Source organism: Mastigoproctus giganteus, chromosome 1, assembly GCF_048544385.1.
Source record: "Mastigoproctus giganteus isolate SK-2022 chromosome 1, ASM4854438v1, whole genome shotgun sequence".
Classification (NCBI taxonomy): Eukaryota; Metazoa; Arthropoda; class Arachnida; order Uropygi; family Thelyphonidae; genus Mastigoproctus; species Mastigoproctus giganteus.
In genome coordinates this window covers 57,684,769-57,709,569 of record NC_143575.1, presented here as the reverse complement: position 1 = coordinate 57,709,569, position 24,801 = coordinate 57,684,769, and the positions used below count along the sequence as shown (strand labels likewise).

The 24,801-nt window shown below is 39.6% G+C and overlaps 1 protein-coding gene across 9 annotated transcripts in view; it reads left to right on the top strand.

Moving 5' to 3' along the window:
• enc (R3H domain containing protein encore) overlaps nucleotides 1-24,801 on the top strand; it is a 702,629-nt gene that overhangs the window by 161,487 nt on the left and 516,341 nt on the right. For 7 of the 9 annotated variants that reach the window (XM_090373011.1, XM_090373030.1, XM_090373032.1 and 4 more), the window contains one exon: nucleotides 14,158-14,312. The exons of the other annotated variants lie outside the window; for them this stretch is intronic. The gene's annotated coding sequence lies outside the window, so the exon portion shown is untranslated. The remainder of the gene's footprint in view (nucleotides 1-14,157; nucleotides 14,313-24,801) is intronic. 9 annotated transcript variants of the gene reach the window in all.

The following is a 24,801-nucleotide window of genomic DNA, read 5'->3' as shown; positions in this document are numbered from 1 at the left end:
CTTTACAGATCGGGATTTTCTGACAATTACGGGTGTGTCGCCATCATCAAAGACCCAAACTTTGTTTTGAGCCCTGGTCGGCAGATCGTAATAGTACAGCCAAGTCTCGTCACCTGTCACGATGTTGTTCACATACCGAGATTGTCCCTTATCAAACTTTTTTAACATCTCCCGGCACCAAGTCACACGTCATGTCATCTGCTCTTCAGTCAGTTGATGCGGCACCCAGAGAGAACAAAGTTTCTTCACGTGCAAATGATCTTGCAGAATCGAACGAATTGCTGGTGCATTTAGGCCCAAAGTATCCTCTATCTGTTGGTAGGTCACTCGCCTGTTTTCGTCAAGCATTTTCCTCACAGCAGTAACGTTTTCCTCCATAACTGACATTCGTGGCCTTCCCGGCCTCTCAGAATCCTCCAGAGTGAAATTTCCCCTTTGGAATTCTCTATACCATCTGAATATCGTTGTACGATGTGGACAATCATCATCTAGTGCAAGAGTCATTTCTTCTAAGCACTGGTCTATGGTTAAACCACGCACGAAATTATACCGCAAAACTGTCCTTATCTCATTTCGTGACCATGTTGCCATCGCAAGCACTTTACACTCTCACTACTAATGAATAACTGAGTCCATCGACTTGGCGCGGCGGCTACTATGCACGTATGAACATGTCTCAACATGCAGCAACAAGCAGCTTCCTGTGATTCATTGTTGCGTAATATTGCAAAACTTTCCTAGTACCCTTTGTAGAAGCAGTTCAAGAATCACTTTCGACTCTGCCTGCGGCTACTGTTAATTTTTGTCTGTGAACACCCCCCCCCCAAAGCTAGCAGTTTTCCGACCCACCTAACACTGCCTCGATTGCATCAGCAAATATTCTTGCACCCTTTCTATTTAAGTGTATCCCATCCCCATAGAAGCAGTCTCTCCTGTTAGCAAGCACAGACTATGCTGAAAAAAATTCTACCCCACGAGCCTTGTACAGTCTCTCCAGGGCTGAATTTAATTACAAGGCTCTCATCATATTCTCCCTTCTATCCTGTCTGGGCAGAATTGCAGACACTTTCAAATTTAACCCTAACTCACGACTCTCTTTTAAAATTGACCTGTACTTGTTAAGTAAATCTGCAGATCTTTTACTCTTAAGGTCATTAGTGCCAACATGTACAACAATATCACTTTTTTTGCCCTTAAAAGATGATATCTGCTCCACAATGTCATCAACTTTTGCTCCTGGTAGAAATACCCTGGTCCTGTTGTCCACCTATCCTTATTTGCATAATATATTATTATTATATTATTACACATTATTATTAGCTATATGGTGCAAGGAAGCCTGAGACTTACGCTGCAGCAGCAAAAAAAAAAAAAAAAAAAATTCCCGAGTTACCCTGAGAGAGAGAGAAAGGGATCACCAAGAAAGAGAAGAATGATGATATCCAGCTCAGGATCCTGGGTATGCCAAGCCCATACTCACCAGATGTGAGCCCCTTGGTTAAATTTTCCTCATCTCCCTGACAATCGAGTCACAGACAATAACTAGCTCCTGTGAGACAAGTGCATTCTGCCTTGGAGATTGCTGCTGTGTTGGCTGATTCACAGGAGTGAGCTCTCGTGTTGAGTTGGGCAGCTGAGAGCTTGATGGGGGAATCATTAATTTCTTCGAGGGCATCTACCCTACACCTCAAACTCTCATAGATGCCCATCAGAACACTGAGTTGGCACATAATTTCTTCATAGTCTCTGCACCTAGCACACACAAAGACATCCTGCTTGGCTAGATCATGTTCTGTTTTTGACTGGTCTGCAAACATATCACATTTCCCACATTTTTTTAGATTGATGCAATGGAGAATTTCCCCCTTCAGTTCTTCCCCGAGCCACAGTACTACAGCTACTTTGTGCCCATTGCTTTGCTGCTGTAGTCTGGTGCATGATTCCGTTTAAGTACAATTTAATTAACAATGAAATTTAATAAGATTAATAAATTTTGAATTGATTAATTGATAATACACTAAACTAAGCTAACAGATTTTTAATACAGTGCTACGTATTTTGCTATCTAGTTTTACGTTAAACCTTATACTATCAAATTCGGGATATACATTATGCTATTCAGTATCGCATAACAATGGTGGCAAGTTAAATGATAAAATCTACGGACTCTAAGTATTAACTTTCAAAATCGCTATATAAATTCAAAATAAACAATGAGCTTGACTAGGACTATAAATCTACTTATAGAATAATTTAATAATGCAATTAAGTCAATAAAACAGCTAAATATAAATAAAAACTTGGTGTTCGCTGTAGCTGCAAAATCTTGTCAAACTCGTGGATATTTCAGCTATATTCCAACTATGCTGTGAGAATTTTTCCACCTCATGATTGGTACTGGTACCAAGTGCATGGGGTGGTTGGTTGTGTCTGGTTACTATTATTATTGTTATTACTGTTGGTGAAGGAACTCTCTTACTATTCTACAAGTGTTCAGTATCACACTTTTCTGGAGTTCTTGTAAGTGTTCTCTGGGAGGCCTATTCCTGCTAGGTTCTTATGGAGACTCTTTTGTACCACCTAGCTGGTGGTATACTGTGTTTGGGATGGTCATTACCTGTTCCATATGCTACATCTTTGATTTCTGTCTTAGATGTGTGTACTTCCTGATCTTTTCCTGATATGTTTCCTGGAGGTTGCTGGCATTGGCCATTACTATGTTGATCAGGTAGGTGGCATTTTCCTTCTTCTTGATGAGGGTTATGTTTGGTTTTTGTGTGGGATTATCTTGTCCGTCCTTATGGCATGGTCCCAGTATAGTTTTGTGAGTAGAGGTCTCTAGTATGGCCCGAGGCTTGTACTTGCAATATGGTAAACTTTCTTTGATCACCTGCTAGTTTTGTGCTAGCAAATTGTGTATTACCAGGTGGCCACTATAATTGTGTATTATCGTGGTCACCTGGTCATGTCTTTGAGTGCCCTCTGTCTGGGTGATCATCCTGCATCCTGCGGTGATATGCCGAATGGTTTCTGGGTTGAGGTGGCATTGACAGTGCATATTATCTGTTAATCTGGGATCATTGGTGATGCATTTCTTGTAGTTCCTGTGTTGATTACCTGATCTTGGAGGGCGACCGTGAATCCTTCGGTCTTGGGGAAGAGCTTTCCTTTCGTGAGTGAGGTGTTGGAAGCCATCTTATCTACGTAGTCTTGATGGAGGTCATTTTGGTGTCTGCCATGCAGTGTCTTCTTCGCCTGTCTTTTTTTCTTTGTTTCTTCTGTCTGTGTGAGCATGGCCTTATTGAGGTTGAGTGTTGTGTGCAGATTGTCTATATTTCTTATGACTTGGTAGATTGGTGCTGTGTTTTCCTGGAAGTAATCCCGCAGGTTCTTAATTAACTCTTGTTAAACGAGGCCAGTCAATCTACCCCCCCCTCCCCCCAGGCTATGATCAGTCTCTCGATGGCCAACTTTAGGTGGTGTTAGTGGCTCTTGGTCATCATTATCCTTGTCGATCTCATAATTTCCTCCAGCTCGGTGTTGGCCCAATCTTCGATCCTTAAGGAATATATTTGTACTACGTAAATCATTGCTGTGACCATGTTCCCACCATTCAGCTTGGATTTTAGCAGGCTTTTCAGTCTCTGGTGGTATTTCTCAGTCAGGCAAGCCTTTATCTTCTCTTGATCTGTTCCAGCTGGTGGGCCTGCACCCCAGATATTTGTGTCTCTCCCTCTGTCATGGCTTCAATTTCTTCACCAGTCTTCAGCTGATAGTTTTGTCTGACCAATGTCCTTGATGTAATCTGTGGTTTTAATCTATGTTATTGCATTTGTTTACTTCAAATTGCATCCTGATGTGAGTGCTGAACTCTTCGGTGATCTGGAGTTGGCATAGAGTCTGATGTCATCAATGTATATCAGGTGAGAGAGGGTGTACAGGTTCATCCTGCTTTCTTTTATGGTGTATCCATACTTGCTGTTATTGAGCATGGTGGAAAGTGGGTTGAGTGCTAGATAGAACTGTAGTGGGCTTAAGGGCATTTCTCTGGAAGATTCCTCTTCTGTTGGCTATCGGTCTGGTTGTGTTGTTCTCAACCTTGATGGTGGTTCTTCATTTTGCCATGGTGGCTTCTAGGAAGTGTGTCAGTATTGGGTTGACTATATAAATCTTCACTGTCTCTATCAGCTAGCTGTGGGAGCATGGATCGAAGGCCTTGCAGTAGTCGATGTAGGCCGTGTACAGGTTGCGTTGCTTCTTGTAGGCTTGCTCCATAACTACAGCATTAGTGGTCAGTTGCTCTTTGCATCCTCTGCTTGTTTGCTTGCATCCTCTGCTGCTTGACCATGATGTTCTGGCTTTCCAAGTAATCTGATATCTTAATTATGCAGCTGATTGGGACCTTGTACATTGTTGGAAGACAGGTGATTGGTCTCTACTTTTGCCAGGTTTGTTGTATCTTTTCTCTTAGCCTTCATGTAGGTGATTCCTTGGGTCAGAGACTGGGATTGTGCCAGGGTGCCTTACTATCTGGGTGAACTGCTTGTGCTGTGTGTGTCTGTGTGTGTGCAGCCGAATTTCTTAGGCCAGTAGTTGTGGATGTTATCTATTCCTGGGATTCACCAGGTTTGGGACTTCCTGATCAACTGTTGTGTGTCTTCCTCCGGAATCTTCGATTCTGTCATCTCTTGTATGTTCTTGGTTTTCTTATTTTCTAGATCTATCCACGGGCCATGGCCGTTATGGCTAACTTCGCTGCTCTTCAGGTTCCCCAGAACTGAGTGAGTGTCTTCTCGTTAGGGGGTTTGCCTTCCTTTTCCTCTTGTCTGATTTTCCTGTAGAAGGCTTTCTCAGTTTTATCGAATATTATATTGTCTGCTTTCCTCTGGGCACTCTCCCTATAACAGCAAAGTGTATTATTGAGTGCCAGGAGTTTTTGCTTGAGGGTGGCAAGGTATTCTTTGATCCTCTAATTATAGGTTTTGTGTTTGCTGTGGACGTTGTCTTTCTTGAGGATGGTCTTCACTTTTCTGATCAGTTTCATACATCTGTTACCCTCTTGGTACTGGGTCACATGGCCTCTTATCACTCTTTCATCTTCAGTCTTCTGCTGTAACCTTCTTTCCCAGGTTGGTGGTTCCTTGTCTTTGCATTTTGTGTTATGTTGTTCTCTGGGTTCCCTTCTGGTCATCCTCGTGGTTGCTATAGTGGCACGGTAAATGACTCTGTGGATGGTGTCTTTGTTGTTGTTGAGATAATCTGGTATTATTCACCTGTTGAGGTGGTATGTGCCTTGCTGCAGGATTCTATTGGGTGTCTGCTTTGGTATGGGGTAGGCCTTTGTGGGATCCATTCTCTTGAATTCTTCTAGCACTTCCTTTCATTTTTCTTCTATTCTGGATATTGTGATCTTGTCTGTTTACACTCCGGCTGCTCTGGGTTGTAGTTCTTGTTCTTCCTCCTCCAGTCCTGGTTCTGTTGTGTCTGTTTTCGTTGTTGGTTGTAGTTGGTCACTCACGTTCTTGATTTTTTCCAAGATTGCAGATGCACTCAGGTTCTTCTTGATGATCTTCCATCTCTAGTCTGCCATTCGCTGTTCAGTTGGACTGTTCCAACTACTTGGCATGTAGTTTCATCCTGTACATTGTCATGTCTGTCTCTAGCTTCATTACTCCATAGTATGCTTGCATGATGAGTGTATTCATTTCAATGCTCCACGCCATGCATTGGCTTCTTCTTTTTTCCTGGGTGGTTAGTAGTGCAGTTGCACAGGAGGCGCTTTCATAAGGTTGGGCTGTGTTGTTTTGCTCTTCAGTTGGACAAGAGTGGAGCAGATTGTTCTGTCTCCCATGTAGCTATCACAACAGGAGACAGAACCATCTGCTTCACTGTTGTCCGCAGGAGTCTGTCTCTGGCTTTTCGAACTGACCCTCCTGCCTAAGGCCTGAACCGCAAGTAACTTTATACTTTCATTTTATTTAATCTCAGGCTACCGGCTGTTATTCACTGGATTTGGCCCTTTAACTATTGGATCTTTCCCATGGGATCTAAGATAATCAAAGATATTCTTGTAAAATGTGTTGTTCCAAGTAATGCTGCTTTTTGCAATTGGTAGATTTAAATTTTATCTGCACCTATGACATTCAGGTGATGTTCTAGTCCTTTTGGAATAGCCCCAAGGGTACCAATAATTATGGGCACTACTGTTGTTTTTCTTTCTCTGAGTCATTCCATTTCGATCTGCAGGTCTTGATATTTTATTATCTGTTCCAGCTGTTTCTCTTCAACTCTGCTGGCTTTGGGATTGCGATATCTATTATCCACACCAGCTTCTTTTTAACCTGGTGTGGATAGTGGATACTGTAAGCCAGGTGTATTATGGGGAAAGCATTTGTCTCTTTATAATTGAAAATCCCAATAGCACATTGGCCTCATTATTCTCCAAAACATTTTCTGGATTGTAGTCCCACAAGTTTTTGATAGATGGTAAATTATATTTTTTTTTGCAAATGTTCCAATGTATCATGATGGCCACTCTGTTGTGCCTTTCTAAATAATCCGCCTGTGCAATCTTTTCACAGCCTCATGTGAGAATATCAACCATTTCGTTGGATTCCTTACAAAGCCTGCCCTTGCTCTCCTTCAGGGTCTTGTGTCAATCTTAGCCATTATTGTGTTAGTGCATAGTGTTTGTTCTTTGAGTTGCTGTTACTAGGCCTTCAGTTTCTTTTTTTAATATCCATTTTTTCAGCCATTGCCATGTCTTCGTGCTATCAACTTTTTGTTTCATTGGCATTAATATGTTGGCCATGCTGTGGTTTGCTGTGCTACTTTTCTTTTCAGGTCACCACTGCAGGTTTTTTATAATCCTCCTATGTTTCATTTGCCTTCAGTGCACCTTTTCTGACTTCCTTTAGGACTCCTTCCTGGCTTTTTCTGATGTAGTCTGCTAATGATAACTTCTCTTCTACAGATCCTTGAACTTGTGGAATTCTTGTCCACCTTCACAGCATCGGAGATATACAGCCTATCCACATCACTACTTGTGTGAAGAGCTCGATTGATGGTAATTATTCTCTGGGTCTTTTGGTTGAGGTTTCTAGTTCTGCCCATTCTGTAATTCCGATAGTGTACAGAATGATGAGGATTGCTCAGGCGTTAATGGTTTTGATGGTATTCCCATCACCGAGTTTCGATTTTAGGATCTTCACCCTTCTGAAGTATTCCTTGCTAATTCGACTCTTAACTTCTACATGCTTGATGTTACCTGCTTGAACAATGCCCAAGTACTTGTGTGCTTCGTCTGGTGTGAATCTCCTAATGTCGGTATGATTGGGCATTTTGATTCCCTCTGTGCACGTGAATTTTTCTCAATTGATTGGCAAAGTTTAACATTTATCCAGCCAAACTCCATTTCATTATCAGAGCTATAGATCAGAACAATATTGATTATTTGGTATTTGATATGTTGAGGGTCTAGCCGCGCCTGGGATTTCTCCCGTCTCCGCAGTGTTCTCTGTATCGAGTGACAGTACCCTGTCAAGCCAGAGATTTGAAGTGTGTGGATCGTGTATAGTGTAGTCTGTTGTGCCCATTGTTCATCTAGCTTATTGGCCGTTGGGTCCCGTCAGGGACCCGAAGTTGCCCATACCGTGCCACGTGAAGGCTAGCCAGGTGTTATCAGTAACGAATCAGTACTCTGGCAGGTCCTGCCACCTACTTCCTTCAGATTTCAGTGGCTAGGACCTATAAAAAAAAAAAAAAAAAGACATTGCTTTAATCGCTGTTGGTGCTTTTGTTTGGTCATAGAGCGAGAAGGGATTGTATTGCTGGATGAGTTTTATTTTTTTGGCCGAAAAGGGCCAGGCAAGCAATTTTGGTGTGATTACAATTTTAACATGTGGGGCTATGCGCTGTGAAGGTAGACAGATTTGGGTGGGGAGAAGAAAGGGACCGATAGAGAAGGTGACCCCCAAATGTTCTGTGTGCATGCCACACCAGAGGGAAAGTGGGTTTTGCAGGGAGAGGAGGGGACAGGGGTGTCCCCCCCCACTGAGAAAAGGAGATAAAGCAGGCCCGCAAAGGTGTCGGACCTGGGTCGCCATTTGGCTAGTTGGCAGCAAGGCTGCAATCTAAGTCGTTCACTTTGACTCTCCAGGTGGTGAACTTAGTCTCGGCAGAGGCCAGGATGCGTCACCTGCATGTGACCAGCCAGCTACATCTAGGTCCCATTGTTTGGTCGCATCCAGTTAGGACTCAGTTGTGTTTCAGTTGCTGTAGGTTGTCCCCACCACTCGTGTTCATGTCCTGTAGTCACTCAGTTGGTCGTCAATGGCCAGTTGTGTTCTTTGTGTCCATCATTGGTCCAAAGTCTGAAGTTTGTTTCAGGGTGGTGGAAGTGCTCTTTGCCTCGCAAAGACATTTTGAGCAAAAAGCATGAAAGCCTTATAGTTTTCTTCTTCTTCTTCCTGCAGCACTATGTCTTCCTGATTTCTAAGGATGGAGCATAGGTTGGTAAACAGCAGGCCATGGAGGTCTTCATATATATTATATTTGTAGAGCAGGTGCTCCCAAGTTTTTTCTTGTCCACATCTACAGTGTACTATGTCCGAGATTCCAAAATCGAGTAGCTTCTTCCTGATGGAGCCATGCCCTGTCAGCAGGTAAGTGGTATGAAGTCCAGGAGAGTACCAGGTCGGGGAAATAGGGTAAACACGTCCAATGTCTGGTATGAAGCTTCTAGTTATGCGTCCTTTAGTGGAGTAATTCCACCGATTCTGCCACACTGTTCTCATGTGGTCTGTAAGACGTCTTTTTTCCTGTGGTCTAGTCAGAGTTGGGTCCGTAGTGTATCCCAAATGTGTGATTACCCTTCCTTTGGTGTGTTGGTGCAGCAGCCCACGGCCGACAATCTTCAAGTCCAGAGGGAGACATCCTGCAAGGACTTGGAGAGCGTGGGTGCTCACCGTGCATCATGCTCTGGTTGTTGTGAGGAGAATGATTCGATGGATGGTTTCCAGTTTCCTTCTGTTAACAGCAGTGCTTACCTTAGCATACCAAGCTCCCGCTGCATAAGCCAATGCCGGGATGAAGAATGCCTTGTAGAGGATGGCGAGTGTCCTCTTCTTCAGACCCCAGTCTCTGCATGTAACTCTAGCGAATAGGCCGGAATATTTCCTGAATTTTACTCTGAGGTAACTAAGATGTGGTGTGAAGTTGAGGTCTCTATCAAGGATAACGCCAAGGTACTTGACTTCTGTTTGAAGTTTAATGGTTGTTCCATTTATCTTGATCTGGGGAGGCCTCCCGGGATCAAGAGAGCCCTTGAGGAGTATTGAATGTGTTTTTATCGGTGAGATGTTCAGTAGATTCCCATTTGCCCATCCTTGCAGAACAGAAATGGCAAGATTTGCATGGGTCTCCAGCTGTGTGTCCTGCTATTAGCTTGCTGCATCAGTATAAGATCATCGGCATATGCCTGCATTCTTATATTAGGGATTTTCATATTGAGGAACTCATCCAGCACAAGAGTCCACAGAAGGGGCCCCCAGAACTGATGGGGGGGCAGCCTCTGTGGACCTGCCTGGAGAGAGTGGCAAAGGGAGTAGTCACTGTAATCCTTCTGTCATCCAAGTATGATCTAAGGCAGCAGAACAGGTTGCCTGGAATTTGGGTGCGCCGAAGTCTGGCCAGGATTCCGGGCTACCAGAGAGAATCAAAAGCGCCAGCAAAGTCTATTGATATGAGGAGAAAATACTTCATGTCGCAGTTTTTTGCTGCCTCAATTATGTTTTCCAAAGCATCTGCTGCTGAGCGTCCTCTTCTGAAGCCGAACTGGTTCGGCGACATCATGTTCGCTTCCTGGAAGTGAGTCTCTAATCTATGGTATAGAAGCCGCTCAAAAAGTTTTCTCAAGGTAGAAAGCAAAGCTATGGGTCTGTGCAATGTTGGCTTATCCTGGGATTTGGTTGGATTCTTAAGTATAAGTCTTATTCTTGCTGTTTTCCACTTATTAGGGGCCTTCTGAAAGACAGTGATTGAAGAGATTTAGAATAATGTCTGGTATCTTCTCTACTGCCTTTTTGAGCATCTCTGGTTCAATCCTGTCATCACCAGGAACTTTCCTGTTTTTGATGTTTGCTGCTGCTATGCTCAGCTCCATGATTGTAAAGGGGGGCTCAACTGCTGTGGTAGAATAAGAGGAGTTTTCTTCATAGAGTTTTCTCTGTTCCTCAGTCTGGGGTTCAGTTTGAGGTAGGAAGATGTGGTCTAATATGTTGTCAATTGATGATTTCCAGGTTCTGGTATAACTTCCCGGTGCAGTTTCGGTGGCTGTAACCACTTCCCCTCTTGGGAGCTTGTTAGTGACAACTCTATAAACAATTCCCCATGGGTCAGCATTGCCATTTGCACTCACCAGAGTTTCCCATGTTTCATTTTTCTTCTGCTTAATCTTGGCCGTGTAGTTATTTCTTGCCTCGACAATATTGATTAGAGTGTAGAGTGTAGAGTGTGTTTAGTGTCAAACGGCACCAGGGGTTTCCCCCATCTCCGCGTGCTATACATTGTGGGTGTGAAACAGAACACTGTCAATGCCAGAGGTTTAAAAGTGTATGGATTTTGTACATGTGTAGTGTCGTGTACCGTTGTTCCTCTGGTCATTTAGCCGCTGGGCCCCTAATGGGACCCAACGTTGTCCACACTCTGCCTCGTGGAGGCAGACCAGGTACACCACTATTATAGTTATTTACTCTGGCAGGTCCTGCCACCTAATTTCCTGAGATTTCAGTGGCTAGGACCTTAAAAAAAAAAAAAAAAAAAAAAAAAATTAAAAAAAAATAAAATAAATAAATAATAATAATAAAAAGAAATAATAATAATAAATAAAAAAAAATAAATAAAATAAATAAAAAAAAAAAAAAAAAAAAACCGTTATATAACGTTATGGGTTCAATTTACTTACTTAATAATGTACAGGTTAGTGAAAATGCATAATTTTAGAGGCGCATTATAGCCAAAGCAGCTTATGCGCCATCAAACCACCACAACAACAGCATAATTTTAGTACGTAGCAAACTACGAAAGTGGGTAAGAATTGGCTTAATTTAAATATATCTCATATTGTGAATACCTTCATGAGTTGCCACGATATTGCACTACCTCGAATAAGTAACACTTCACCAACGGAGAAGACTATTGTACCCGAGAAATCATTGTAATGGTAATTTACTGCACTTATTGTATTTAAGATTTGTTTGGCTATTGCTGTTCCAAGGTTATGTAATCCTGTTGTTGCTGTCAGTAGAGTTAATCCTTTCCATTTGGCTTACTAATTCTTCAGGTGTGTGTACAACAATAGCAGTTTGTTATATGTATGGTGCCTCCGTAGCCAGGTGGGAAGGAGCAGCAGTGCGTAGCACACGCTTTTTGATTAGACCGGGGTTCGAGCCCTTCACCACCAAATATGGAGGATGCGGAAAGGTCAGGGAATGACCACCACATATTCCCAGAGCAATATGGCCTTAGTTGCTAATGCTTCTAAAAACTAACTAACTAACTAACTTATATGTATGGGGGGGGTCTCAAAAAACACTTATATTCACTTGGAAGTACTTGTGTTAGAAAGATGAAATTTTGTTTTGTTTGATATCCTGAAATCTCTAGCGACCACACAAAATTTGGTTTTGATCTGACAATTTATTTTTTTCTTTGTTGTACTGAATAAAGCGGCACAATGGATAAAATGAAATACAGATCAATAATTTGGTTCCTCTATCTGTAAAAGAGAAATAGTTGCTATTTATGGAGAAGACTGCCCAGGTTACATTGTTGTTGCACATTAGTATAAACAATTCAAAGCGGAAGAACCTCAGTGCATGATGAAGAAATTTAAGGACACCCACCCCGCAAGTGCTGTGAGAGAAGAGTATGTTGCAAAAATTGAGGCATTAATCCTGGAAGATCGTTGTTTAGCTGCATATGAGTAAAGCATCTGCTAGATAGGTTCCCAGACATCTAACCCCTTACTAGAAGAAGAAAAGGATGCAACATGCACATGAAATGTTATCGATATTCCAGGAAAAACTGAAATTGCAGCATTCTGCTTATTTCCTTTACCTTGCACCCTTGGATTTCATCTTCTTAACTGCCTTGAAATCCTTTCTTCATGGACAACACTTCGCTACTGATGATGAGGTGATTTCTGAGACTGCTGCTGAGTTGTGGTCAGAGGACTTCTACACAACTCGCCTGTGGAAGTGTATTGAGAAGTGGCAAAAATGTGTCATTTTGTCATTTGACTATGTTGAAAAAGTGTAATGCATGGTGGTTGTTTCAGTAATCTATTACACCTACTTCTGGGTGTATACAAATCTTTTTGAGCTTCCATTGTACTTCATTTTGCGGTGCTTAGTCTACTTGGTAAATTTTTGTAACTTTGTATTTTGGCTGGTTTATTGTTAAAATTATAAAATTCTGAACATATCCTGTCAGTAGGTGAAATCTGAACAGATCGCACTGGAGACAGGTGGCAAAGAGGATGCCATGGTTTTGTTCATGATTTATATGGCCTTTGCTTGTAGAGTTAGGGAGGTCATGATCTCTCTGTATATGGCAGTGGTGTGATTCCACTTGGAGCACTGTGTCCAAATGTGGAGACCGTGCTAAAGAAAGACATCAAGCTTCTTAGAAGGATATTGCATCCATAGCTTGAAATAGTAAAAGGGTGCTCATTTGGTGCAGTATTTAGTATTTGCCATATGGTACATTCAAATGCTAAAACTAAACTTAAGAACATGTGGCATAAATAAACTCTTAAAATTTTTAGTATAAAAAGACACTCATGAGACGTGAATTAGAGCAAAATTGTGAGAGTATTGAGGTAATGTATATAATCATATATTACATAAAATTTACATAAAAATTAACATTTAAATAATGTAAATTTGTCAGGACATCCAGCTAATTTTCTTTTAGTCCCTTGAAGCATTTGATTGCATTCCAGCATACCTGATTAGAAACCTCTATCTCCAATTTTGCTCTAATTCATGTGGCTAGCATCTTAAAAAATGTGTCACTTCTATAGAGAAGATCTGCCCAAAGTTAATAAGTGAATTGGCTATTCAGAAGTCATTATTAGCAGAATATCTGTTATCTGCAAAATGTGTACCAATGGTTGACAAAATTAAGTAAATATGGGCGGGGGAGCCTGAAAAGTGACAAGTGTAGAGGTAATAATTCACCCTCACATGTTTATGTAGGCACATTATAATTGTTCAGGCTAGTGAATTTTATCAATTCATTCCAGCTCTCTAGAGAAACCTTGTAACGAAGTTCTATCTGAACATTTCATTGAGAGTCCATTTTCTTTCATCTCACAATCCTATATCAACCACCTTTATGATCAGCTATCAATTTTTCATGTTTCTTTTGTGCTCAACCTTGTGACCTACACCCAGTTTACTACAAGATGTAACATCTGAAATCCCACACCTTGGAACCTGGAGATTGCCAGTTTTTTTTATTTTTTTTCTACAGTTTTTGGGCAGTATATCTAACCAATCATGAAATGTCAAAATTCCTGAATAAAGTAAAGGGGGAGAATGAATTAGCAATGCAGATGTCTATTTTTTTGTTAATTTTTCTACATTATTAATTTATTTTTATTAACTATATTTTATTCTTCTTACCCTTTTATCCCTTGGGCCGTTGATCAGGATTGGTAAATGAGAAACTTAGCACCAATAAGGTACTGAAGAAATCACCTTCAAAATTGCTTTGGAAATATATATATATTAAAAAAAAAAAAAAAGAACAAACAGAAAAAGAGAAGAAAAAAAAGCAGTATTGCATGATATAATTTTTTTTTACTAACAGCTGAAGTTGATATACCTTTGCCATACAGGAATAAAAGCAAATGCATTTAGATCCCCCCTTGCCCTTCTGATTGACAGAACACTTTTCTGTTTCTTTTTTTGCCACAGGAAAGTGTTCTGATAGTACCATAATACCTTCAGGGAAAAAAAACAAACAAACAAAAAAAAAAAACCACTCTAGAGGGGAAAACATATCAACACAATATTTTAATTTGACTTTTACTGATATGTTTCTATTCACAATGCAGAGTCTGAATTGAATCAATGTTTTGGTATAATGCAGGTGTCAGGTAATTTGTTCTGAAACCTTGAAATATGAGAAGCCAGTTTTCCGGTTTCTAAACAGTAGAGAGTACCCTGTGCTGTATTGTTGGCTGATTGTGCTCTTGAACATTGACAACAGAAATGGAGAATGAAATTCTCCGAAGCAGTGTTCAGGTACCTTTAATAGTTTTTTAATTTCCTAGTTAATAGTTAATCTGGTAAGCAAAACAGATGTACAATACATAATTTAGTTGCCTGTTCTTGGCATAAGCCAATACACCAGCTATATAGATGTGTAGTTTTGTGTAGAGTAGTGAGGTGTTCTGTTGGAGTTGATGTTGGCTGGCAACTGGCATTTTGCAGCCAGGGGGCAACAGACACCTTGTAAATTGTCCCCCGACTCCCATTCTTAGTTGTGTAGAGGCATGCCAGATTCTGTTATCGGGAGTTCTTACTAGGTTTCCAGAGAATTCTGGATGAGAATTGGGGAGGGGAATAGTGAGAGAAGTGTGAGGGAGTAGGTTAGGGGAGGGAACAGAGATAGAAGGGGACGAAAGCAGGAGGCATCCCCATAGAGGTCTGAAGATATAAGGTAAAGGTTTGAGATGTAGCAGATGGACAATGGTGTCCAGATCCCACCCCGGATGGGGTTTTCAAGTTACTGCAAACCTCAGAAATGATAATCCAACCTTGGGAAAACGAAGGCCAGCAAAATTCCTACTCCTAGGAGGAGTCTGCTTCAGAATTGCTGCTCTGGAAGAAGCCAGTATGCAGTACCTAAGAAAGATCCTATTTGGCAGTATTGCAAAAACAGATCATAAAGTAGATCCCAGAAGGGGGTTAGCAGTCAAAGTTGGAAGTCAAATCCATGGATGTTATAGAGGCAAGGCAGTCCAAGAAGTCACTCGGCAAAGCAGAAGATCACAGAGGATACTTAGATCCAGAGAAGTCCTGCCCCAGAGAGGATGAGCAGAAGGTGTTAGGTTATTACTCCAAGAAGTGTCTGAAAATAGAGAAATATCGTATCCCAATTTGGTTGCTGTTGACTGATAAGTTTCAAGTGGTGGTCCTGATTTGGACCTGAAGAGTCTCTATTTTGAAACTATAGTTAAGAGCACACCAGTGTAACGTCCACGTCCAGTTACAGTTAGTGGGCCAAGACCAGCATATAGATGCTGAGTCAAGAAGTGAAATCCATTCTTGGTCTTCAGGAGTCTCATAGACAGAATAGGAGTGGGGGGGAAGCTTATGCTCTTAGTTAAGAAGCATATAAACTCTAAGGCAGTGCATCCAGTGAGCATTAGCATTAGTAGTGGCTTATAATGCAAGAAAACAAGAAACCAAACAAGAAAACAAGGATGTGTCCGTGCTGTATAAGCACCGACACATCCCATTTCATGTAACCATTCCATCCAATCATTTGTCTAGTTCTTTGAATTTATTTATGCTATCAGCTTCCACAACAGCAGATGGAAGTTTGTTCTAGCAATCAACCACCCACTGGCTAAAGCCAAATTTCCACACATCTATTCTGCAACTGCCTTTCCTCAATTTAAATTTATACCTCCTCGTCTGTGCAAGAATCCCATCAGCATTCAGCTTCCTCAATCCATTCAAAGCCTTAAACACCTCAATCAAGAACACCTTGCAGGTGCTTAATCTCCAGACACTAATTTGCAGAACTCAGTCCTTTGTTGGTAAGAGCACCTCTTTGTTCTCCTCATCAATATCATTGCCCTTCTCTGAAGGTCTTTTTCATTTTCCACTACCATTGGCATGGTACCACATTTTAGGTTACTTTGGGGTTACTGCTGTCAATATGCCTTACTTTTTACATTTACCGATGTTAAACTTCAATTGCCATTTTTCAGCCCATCTGTCTATCTTTTCTAGGTCCTGTTGCAGTAGCAAACTGCCATTACTGCAGTACCAAACTGCCATCCCATCAACCATTGTATCATCTGCAACCTTGGATATCAATATATATGCCTTCATCAGTAACATTGATAAATATAGAAAACAATAACGAGCCCAACACCGAATTCTGGGAGACTCCACTACTAACATTAATTCACGAAGAGCAGTGTCCATTGATTAATACTCTGTCTTCTCCCACTCAACTATCTCTTTATCCATAGCAGCAGCTTGCTTTTAATGCCACACTGCTCCAATTTGTACAGCTGCCTTTTATGTGTGACAGTATCAGAAGCTTTCCTGAAGTTCAAGTACAGCCGAACCTCTCTTTAACGAACTTTCATATAGCTAATTTTTCTGTTTAGCAAATTTTTTTCATTTCCTTTTGGTCATTACATTAAAATAGTTTTCATATAACGTAGAAAATTTCCATATAATCAATAATTTCTAGAAACCTGGATACGCATTGGTCACACCTCTGGCCTTTAGGCAATAGAGCTGATGCTGTCGAAAGCACAAATTAATAGCTACAAGGATAAAAATTTAATGCCCTTAGCTTTTAAGAGCTAAAGGGATTAATTCTTAAGAGCTGTAACATTCCACAATGTACTGTTGTGAAAGCTATACAACTGAAACTCTACTGTACTGAGAAGTCACACTGGTCAACTGCTATCGATGTATCCACAGCCATTGTCAAAGATTAAGGCATATTCATGTAGATCAAGGCATAAAAAAAAAAATCACTTTAAAATTTGGTATCTCTGCCAGTAGTTTATCAACCAGTAGTTTATTCTGAAAAACCTTGTTTTGATTCTCAAACTGTTTGAGGAAACGGGACTCAGTCAGAAGCATATGAAATTATGCCTGATTATTATATGTAAATGAAGCCTGTTTTTAAGTGGGCGAAGTTGATTCAAGACCAAAACATGCTGATATCAGGGCCATTAATAAATGAAAAGCTATGGAGTAAGCATCTTTTCTGGGGCATAAAACATTCCAAGCCAGTTCCGGTTAGCTAGATAAATTTTAAATGCGCCATGGCTTACTTGAAAAAGTTATTTCTGGTGAAAGTGAAGTTGTAATCGAAGAAGACTACCCATTGGAGAGAAATGGTGAAAAAAAGTGTGGAGGACTATGAGCCCAAAGACATATTCAGCATTGGTGAAATCTATTTTTCAAATGTTTGCTAAATAAGACACGGACTTTTAAAGGTGATAAACATTTAAGTGGTAAAATAATGAGAGAATTAGTCTTGGTTGGTGCAAATATGGCTAGTAATGAAAAACTGAAGCTTTTGGTAATAGGCAAAAGTAAACAACTCCGATATTTCAAATGAGTAAAGTCGTTAGAGTTGGACTACAACAGCAAAAAAGCTTAGATGACAAGTGAAATTTTTGAACAGTGGATTTTAAATTTCGACAGAAAGATGAGAAAAGAAAACAGAAAAATCACATTGATTGTCAAAAACTGCTCTTCCCACCTTTACTCAGTAATTTCAAAACTTACAGGTGCGAAGCTTATTTTCTTCCCCCCAAATACTTTGTCTAAACTGCAACCAGTGGATCAAGGCATTATTGAGAATTTGAAAATGCACTACTGAAGGCGCATTACTGAAAAAAATTATACTGAGAATAGAAACCAGCCAACCTATAGATTCTGTTATAGACAGACGTTACAAACAACGATAAAGGGATGAACTACTATAAAATATTGAGCAATCTTGGGAAGAAATACAAGTGAAAGGTTTGATTAGTGGAGAAATTGAAAAGGCTGTTTAAGCATGGGTGATGCATCTCCATTATTTCTACTACTCAGGTAGTATGCATGCATCATTTTATTATATCTCATATTGCGAATACCTTCAGAATTGAGTTGCCTAGGTATTGCACTACTTCGAATAAGTAATGCTTCTCTGGAAGAGAAGACTACTGTTGCTTATTCTCAGATGGCACTGTTTCGAAGTTGGTTGGCTTCATCGGTGGGTTGGTACCCTGTTGTAATAGTGACAACCCAGTTATGAAGTATAACTCCACAATATAAGAGATGCTTGATGGTGTGCATGGTTTAATCTAAATATAATTCTTGACTAGATTTCAGAATATGAAAAGGCTGTTTAAGCATGGGTAATACATCTCCATCATTTCTACTACCTAGGTAGTATGCACGCATCGTTTTATTATTTCTCATGCATACTACCTGGGTAGTAGAAATGACGGAGATGCATTACCCACGCTTAAACAGCCTTTTCATACTCTTTGACATTTAGTCAAGGATTATATTTAGAGTGGAGAAATTGATCTTGACGAATTTTTAGGAGTTGATAATGATGCCATAGTAGCTGAATATCCAAGTGACTCCAACATTTTAGGGAATATTCAAAGAATGAGTGACAATATCAGCAATCACTTGGACAAAAATGAGGAAAATATTAAACCTACCAAACATCAATGTTGACAGCATTTGAAACTTTGCGTTGAGGCCTTCATTGTGAAGAAAATGTGCCAGAAAATATATTTGAGTGTTTAACATTTTTATGAATGGTGTACAGTAAAATCCAGTGTAGAACAAAAAAATAACCAAATATTTTATGAAATAATTCTTAAAAGTGTACTAATATATTGTGTGCTATCATGTATGTAGTCATTTCTTAATATGTATGTATTAATAAATTAATTGTTTAAAATGTTAGAAAATTTATTCATTCCCACTTATTTCTGATTTATTTCCCATCTTTTACTGTATTTCTGATTGTTGACAGTATTTTTAATTGCTGATAAGATCTATAACAAAATTTCTGTTTAACGAATATTTTCAAGCAAATGATCGATTTCATTATATAGAGGTCAGACTGTATATGGTATTAATATTATTTTTTAAATCCAGTTCCTTTGTGACCACATTGTAGTATATAACTTAAACAAACCCATGCTGTGTCTGAAGTATAACTGCAGTCTTGTCTAGTTGATCTTGCATTACTTCTTTAACACTTTACTTCATTATTTTTCCTATAATAGTTAAACTAACAGGTCTGTAATTACTCGTGTCACCCTTTGATCCCTCTTTGTGAATTGGGGATACTTTTGCGCATCTCCAGTACGTGGAACCTCACCTGAATCCAAAGATGTTCTCATAATTATGGCTAAGGGTTTGTTTACTTCCTTTGCTTGCCTCTCTCTTACTATAATTGAATAGACCCCATCCACCTTAGAAGCCTTTTTTATTTTTAACTTCAACAATTTCTCTTCCACTTTCCAATCAGTCATTACAGAATCATTAACTCCCTGTTAGTAAATTGTGGACTACAGTTCTGTAAATAATTTGTCATATGTGAATGCAGATGCAAAATACTCATTCAGTTAGTCAAAAATCTGAGCAGGATTGTGAACAGTCGAACTATTGCTTTCATGTGAAGAACAGTAAAGTTCTCTGCCAACAGAGAAATCTCACATTGCAGCCTATTGTGGTCTTGCAAAAGCTGATAATCAGCATTTTAATAGGTTTAATTTTTCTTAATAAATAAATTTCCATTTATTCTTTGGATGGTTGAGGCAAGAAGAGTTTTACAGACATCATTCTAATTGTTCTTCTATGACGCACTTTTCGTGGCAACATACTGGCTCGATTTTGCAATTAACATCTGTTTTTTACCCAAGCACTGCAGTCTGTAGCATTGTGTCATCATGGTGATTGTATACTGATCTGATCCAATCATGTTTGCTCATGGCAGTTGAAAGCTTGTTGGCCACGGAATGTAATAAGGCATATGCATACAAAGTTACAAACAGTGTTTTCAGAAGCTTGAAATTAAGTATTTCAAGTACAGGCAACTCTCGGTTTACAAGCGAGTTCCGTTCCAAGACTTTGTTCGTTATATGTATCTTGCATTCCCAAGCTTTTATGATACATATCTTTAGCAGCCATTTTAAAGTATTAAAACCATTTACTAAACACCAAATGGTCTATACTATATGTTTTATTATAATGTATGTATGCATTATGGTTTATCGTATATGTAACGTAAAATAAAATAAGAAAAGAATAAAAAGACAAGATATCGTAATTGTTAATTTTAATTAAAATAGTTACAAAATAGAAATAAAGAAAGTGAGTACTAACATAATATATGTACTGTACATACATGTATTCAACTTTTATTGGTGCCTCCGTAGCCAGGTGGGCAGGAGCAACAGTGCATAGCACATGCTTCTTGATTAGACCAGGGTTCAAGCCTGTGACCACTAAATACGGCGGATGCGGTAAGGTCAGGGAATGACCACCGCATATCCCCGGAGCAATATGGCCTTAGTTGCTAATGCTCCCAAAAACCAAATAGCATCAACTTTTATTTGTCGATATCTTCATCAGAGTTCAATATTTTTCACATAAGTGACGCTAGGTGCAGATGAGGTAGGTAGAAAGGCATCTGAGAATGAAGAAACAGCTGGGCTTTACACTTTTTAAAAATATGTTTTTATAGAAGATTGCACAGTTTTCTTCAAAAATCTCACTGTAGCATGCTAGACAGTCATAAATGCCTCTTTTCACTTTTGCAATTCTTTCCATATTTGCATCTTCTTCAAAGATTGCCAACCCCTCAGAAAATGATTTAAAAGCATTTAAACATTCTATGTGGCATGGCATGTAAACCAATGTTTTTTTACTGGCTAGATTAGTTTTATTAACCAAGAACAGTTCAGTATAATTATCATAATAATTTTCGGGTAATTATTGTAATAAATACATTTTTTAAAAGTTTATTTATTTAAATCTTACAGTTATGTTCATTATACGTTTGGCATTTCGTTTTATAAGGAGCTCTGTCTATTGGGGACTTGAAGAAATTTTGAATGAATTGTGACTTTCATAAATCGAGAGTTGCCTGTATTTTAAAAATTCAACTTTACTGTAATTGAATTTGCCCATCATCTGCACAACTTTGGAGTAAATGTTTTTGGCATCCCACTCAAAAAAAAAAAAAAAAATCCAGGCTTTGGACAATTCTGGTTTTTTTGGATAGTTGGATTTTATACATTCTTCTTCATTGCAGAAAGATTCCTTGTCACTGGATGCTGTTGCATACATCTTTGTTGTAACCATCAGAAAATTCATCACAGAGCTTCACTCAGCTTCATCTCTTTGTTAGCAGTGGACCTCAAGATGCTATATTGGAATCAGTTGCTACCAGTCAAATCCTTATTCACGTAATTACTGACTTAATTATTACAGACCTTTTAAAGAATGCTGAAATCAAAGTTAATTGATTACTAACATGTTTTGCTTTAATCAGGTTACAAAGTTAATTAAGACTAAAAGAAATCTCATAGTGGGAGCAGGAGATGTAAACTGTAATTCACATTCAAGGGTTTAGTCATCTAACAATGCTGTTTTTTAGAATGCTGTCTCTTACTCTGAAATGCAGTATGGCCACTTTCTGTTTTACATTCCTAGCAGTTATTGTCTAATCCTTCTCCTGCACTTCAACGTGAAGTTGATTTATCAGATGCTACAACACTGATTTCTTCCTTGTAATGATCCTAAAGATAACAATTATGCCATTCTGCCCATGTATGTCCAGTGCAATTGTGAAGCTTGATCTTTTCTCTGAAACATCATCTTATTTTCCCTGCTTCTGTGCCCAGGTTGCATCTTCCACATTTTGCCTTCTGTTGTCTTTGACAATGATTGTCTGCCTCCTGATTGCCCTGGCATTATCAGGAGGTAACGAAAAAAAAAAAAAAAAACACATCAAACACACCTGTCTATTTTCAAGCATGATTTATAGGCTAGAGGAGTTCACACCTAATATTTATTTTGATGAGAATATACTTAAGAACATGGTTATTGTATTTTTGACTCACAGGCCATGTTCATTATGAATTTGCCCTGCATGGTCAAACAGAAACAGTGAAACAGAACTACTACAAAGCAGCTCCATTGCCATTGCAGGATGCTGCATGGAAAAATGGTTAGAAAAGTGGGCTTTTATGGAATTGATGATTGCGTTATAACAATGCCCCTGTACACTTGGCACTGTTGTTGATGATTAAGCTTCATACCAGCCAGAAGGTAAATAAATTTAAAACTGTAACTAAAAACACTTTATTTACAATAAAATAAGTATAAAATAAAATAGATATATTTACAATAAAATAAGTATAAAATAAAATAGATATATTTACAATAAAAATATAAATAACACTGATAAAATATACTAAAAAACCTAGAAATTAAAAGTGATAAAATTTCCTGTAGCTTTCGGAGGCAGCAGTCTCCTTCCTCAGCAGCATATGTCTACTGTGCGACACATCCTTAAATAGCAGATCCACGGCACACATCACACTGTTCCACTGTTGGAATTTTCCATTTGCGCACCGGGACCGGAAATGGCTCAGATGTTATAAAGGTAGGACTACGGTTATTTTGGACAAAGAACAATATTATAGTAAAGCATTAGAATTATTACAGGATACCACTATATACAAAGTTACCTGCCGTAATCCGTTGGTAAGTTGGGAACGACAAGTGAATAGCCTTTTACAGTGTTGGCAAAAGTCAGGATGGATATCTAAGGAAGTCTGTTGGTCGTTATATGCTGCTGGATGTTGTTTACCCAGATTTTACGGGCTCCCAAAGATACATAAAGTAGGTATACCACTCAGACCTATTGTATCATTTATAAACAGTCCTACGTATGCTTTATCTAAGTACTTAGCTAAACTAATTGCACTCATAGTAGGACTTTCCGGCTTTGTCATTAAGAACAGTAAGGAATTTGTGGACTTTTATAAAGTCCACAAAGGACAGACTATACGGGAAGATGAGATAATGATATCTTTCGACATTAAGTCACTGTTTACTTGTATTCCCATTAAGTTTGGCTTGCAGTGTATTAGAATGGCCTTAGAAAAGGATGTATTGCTAAGTACCAGGTCACCTCTAAGTATTGATGACATTTGTGAAGGGGTGGAGGTTTGCTTATCTAGTACCGTTATGGTATTCCAAGATGTCATGTACAGGCAGGTCCATGGCACAGCCATGGGTTCCCCCATTAGTGCCATAGTGGCCAATTTAGCTATGGAAGAGTTAGAAGCCAGGATTTTTGGGGATTTGGAATTTCCCATGCGCAGTTGGAGGAGATATGTTGATGACACATTCTCCATTATACAAAGGGGGAGGGAGGATCAGGTACTTAATGTACTTAGTTTCTCCCCTTTTATCAAATTTACTTCAGAGGTGGAAGCAGAGGGAACCTTGCCATTCCTTGACGTGTTGGTAATTAGGGAAGGTGGCAGGCTTAAGTCCAAGGTATTTAGAAAGCCGATGTGCCCGGGGTCAATATACCCATTATACCTCAGCACAGGCCAGCCAACACAAAAACAGTGTGGTCAAGGCTCTAATAGACAGGGTGGGGTCCCACTGCAGCACCTCCGAGGATAAAGATAATGAAATTGTTCGGGTCACAGCAGACCTCAAGAAGTACGGCTATCCCCAGAGAGTGTTGGACAGAGAGAGCCATTAGAGGAGTAGAGTCCACCCGTAATGAGCAGTTCACCCACGTGAGCACCACATACATTCCCTACTATCTGGGCGTGTCAGACCACATTGCACGTATAATTTGGGGGTGTCAGATACGCTGTGTGCAACTCCCAGGTTGGAGGTCGCACACAGCGATATCTCGAGTCAAAGACCCCATATCCAAAGAAGCCAGCAGTGGGGGTGGTTTATGAAATTAAATGCCTGGATTGAGGGGTGTGTTATGTGGGCGAGACGGGGCGGCGATTGAAAGACCGGCTGGGGGAGCATGCAAACGCAGTAAAGTCCGCAAATTATGGGAAGTCTGCTGTGGCAGAACATTTCTGGGAGAAACATCAGATTCCCCCGGAGGATCCTGTCATCACAGATCATGCACAGGGGTTCTGGGACCGTAAATGGCTTGAGAGTTTGTATTGGGGCAGCTAGAAATACTATTAATAGGGATAGGGGTGTATGTCTACACCCCCTCCTGGAAACAGTTGTGCTTGGACGTCATGAACAGTTTCAGCTAGCGTGCTCCTGAGCCATTTCCAGTCTCGGGGCGCAAATGGAAAATTCCAGCCGTGGATCTGCTATTTAAGGATGTGCTGCACAGTAGACATATGCTGCTGAGGAAGGAGACTGCTGCCTCCGAAAGCTACAGCAAATTTTATCGCTTTTAATTTCTAGGTTTTTTAGTTTATTTTATCAGTGTTATTTATATTTTTATTGTAAATATATCTATTTTATTTTATGCTTATTTTCTTGTAAATAAAGTGTTTTTAGTTACAGTATTAAATTTATTTACCTTCTGGCTGGTGTGAAGCTTAATCATCAACATGAATTGTCCCAGCCTTGTAGGCCTATTTAGTGATGCACTTGACACTGTCTGTTCTAGAATTCCTTGCTAAGCACTCCATCCCTATGAGATTCCATTTACTATACTCACTGGATTTAGCCCTCTGTGATTTTCTCTCCCCATTTGCTGGATTTAGCTGGCTGTGATTTTTCTTGTTTCTGAATCTTAAAATCCCATTAAAAGGTCTGAGATTTGCAATGATTGAGGGAATTGTTTAGAACTCTGCACAGGAACTATTAGCAATTTCAAAATAAAAAAATCCTATCAGAGTGCTTCCAGGAACTGCAGAAGCTTTGTAATTGGTGTATGTATACTTTATTAAGAAGTCTACTTTGATGGAGATCCATCTGAATAACCAGTTAAGTACCATCATTTCAA